This window comes from Empidonax traillii, unplaced genomic scaffold, assembly GCF_003031625.1.
Source record: "Empidonax traillii isolate 1590-97213 ecotype Southwest subspecies unplaced genomic scaffold, ASM303162v1 scaffold1549:size122151, whole genome shotgun sequence".
NCBI lineage: Eukaryota > Metazoa > Chordata > Aves > Passeriformes > Tyrannidae > Empidonax > Empidonax traillii.
In genome coordinates, this window is record NW_020956742.1 from 58,099 (window position 1) to 60,479 (window position 2,381).

General features: G+C 56.4%; 1 protein-coding gene across 1 annotated transcript in view; it reads left to right on the forward strand.

Moving 5' to 3' along the window:
- Positions 1-2,381, forward strand: part of ATF7 (activating transcription factor 7) — a 53,146-nt gene that overhangs the window by 978 nt on the left and 49,787 nt on the right. The gene's annotated exons all lie outside the window — the stretch shown is intronic.

Here is a 2,381-nt window from a genome sequence, read left to right on the forward strand (position 1 = left end):
TGGGGGCGCTTTGGAAGCTAAGAGGGAATAGGGGGGGGATATCTTTGGATGTGGGAGACCCTGGGGGGGTCTGGGGGGCCCTGCAGAGACAGGGGCTGTCCTGGGTGGTGGGAGATAAGATAGAGGACTTTGGGGGGGTTGGAGGAGCCTTGGGGGGTGGTCCTGGGGACCTCTCCTGAAGTCAGAGCCGGGGGTTGGTTCCCCCTGGGGGGCTCTGAGGGCTCTGACTCCGGTGAGTTGGTGGAACTGGGGAGGCTTCTCCTGCCCCTGCTCGCCTGGCACCGTGGGATCTGTCACCTCTCAGCAGCTCCAGCTTGGAGCTGTCACTTCCCACTGCTGGGAGCGCTGGTTTGGAGCCCCTCAGGGAGGGATGGGCTGGCTCAGGTGTGAGACGACCCCTGTGTGACCCCACAAACTCCTTGTTCTGCTCAGCTCGCCCCGTTTTGCTCTTCCTTTGTCGCCTCTTCCCCTGTCCCTGTGGAGGTGTCACTCCTTTCCCTGCTCTCAGGTCCCTCCAAGGATATTTTGGCTCAGCATAAAAGTGTCACCAACTGCAGTGAACTTCCCATTCCATCCTGCCTGTTGGGCAGGGACTTTCTTCCCCCAGGGATGGTCCAGAGGGCTTCTCTGGTTCTCCCTAAAGCATCGGGGAGGAATCCACAGCCATTCCAAGCACTGGCTTGGGGTTTTCTCAGCGGAGTCTAAGAATAACTCCAGTGTTTAAATGTGGAGGAGAAGGTGTGGGAGGTGGGCTGAGCAGCCAAATTCCCGTTCGGGAAAACGAGGAGGGTTGACATCCTGATTTCCTTAAAGCCAGAGCTCGCATTCAACCTCCTGTGGCAGGAGTTGGGGGGGGAGGGGAATCCTGCTGCCGATTCCAAATGTTCCACGGGGGCTGAAGTGATGGAGGGCTCGGGAAAGCCACCAGCAGGTGGGAGTGGGGGGGGGGGGTGAACTCAACCCACAGGGTTGGTAACGAAGGGCTTCTCTCAGAGGAGGGTTCTATTCCTGATCCTGGAAGTTGGTTGGGAATTGAGGAGCCCTGGATTTCTGTAGTTGGTGATCTCGAGCCGTGGGACACTGGACCCTTCCCCTGCTCCCTGGCAAGGAAGTGCCCAGGGGGATCGTGTCCTCCCTCCTCCCTGCCCCGCCGAGCTCCAGATAGTTTAATCTTTCCTCGGAAATCAATCCCTCCAGCTGTTATCCATGTTTTCCTGAATCCCTTCCAATTTGCCAATATCCCTCTGACACCGAACAGCCCCGAGCTGGACGTGGTTTGCATCAGAGCGCTGGAGATTTGGGGCCTTCCCTCCCTCCCTCCCCTCGGATGAGGAGAAGGAAGAGCTTGACACAAACTTTGGGAATGTGTTGAATTCAACCTCCCTCTCGCCATTCCTCTCTCGCTCTGGTGAGGGCTGTTTCTGACAGGAATTCCTACTTATTCTTTCTGGTATTTCTGCTCTCTCGAGCTTCCTCGTTTTCCAGTCTCCCCCCCCAGCATTTCCCAGTGCTCTGACTTGGTTTGTTGGCTGAGAGCTGAAGGTGTGAGGTGAAGGGGCACTTGCTGCTGCCTCGCTGAGCCCACCTCGGCAGGTGCAGGTTCCTCTCTCTGAGCTGGTTGTCCGTGGCAGTTCTGAGCCCCTGTGGAAGCAATCTGCAATCCCCCTGGCACAGCTGGGACCCCCCCTGGCACGGCTTGGGAGGCGTGGAGGGAGGTGGCTTCGAAATAAAAGGCCGTGGCTTCGAAAAAAAAATCCGACCTCTCCATTCCTGTCTTTATTCCCATCTCTTCCAAAACCCCCTCAGAGCCCTGCCAGAGAAGACAACTGGATGAGGAGGACACTCTCAGGGTGGATAAAAGGGGGTTTGGGGTTGTGTGGCAGGGGGGTGGGCAGGGAATTTCCCTCTCCCGTTTTGGGAGATGAGGAAGTTGGGGAGAGGAAGCACGAGCGGGTGGGTGGGAAGGGGGGGTGGTGGTTTGGAGGCTTTGGGGGGGTTGGATCCACATGACCTTCATGGTCCTTTCCAACCCAAACCCTTCTAAGAGAACAGATGGGCCTTCCACCCTCCTGGAAGCTCGCGGTGGTTCCCGGGATGAGGCAGCTGGAGGAACAGGGGGACGGTGGGGACACGTGGAGTTGTGTCTGGAAGGGCTCAGCCCGACAGGCTCTGCACCCACAGTGTGGTTTGTGTGTGTTAGCAAAGCATCTCTGCCTTTGGATTTGGCTTTTTTGGATTGGACTCGTTTTCCTGCTGCATCACATGTGATGCTGCTGCGTGTCTGTTTGGGTTTATTTGTCCTCTGGACTTTCTTGGGGACTTTTTTTTGTTTTTCTGTCTTGTTTTTGTTTGGGTTTTTTTTTTTTGTTTTGTTTTTTTTT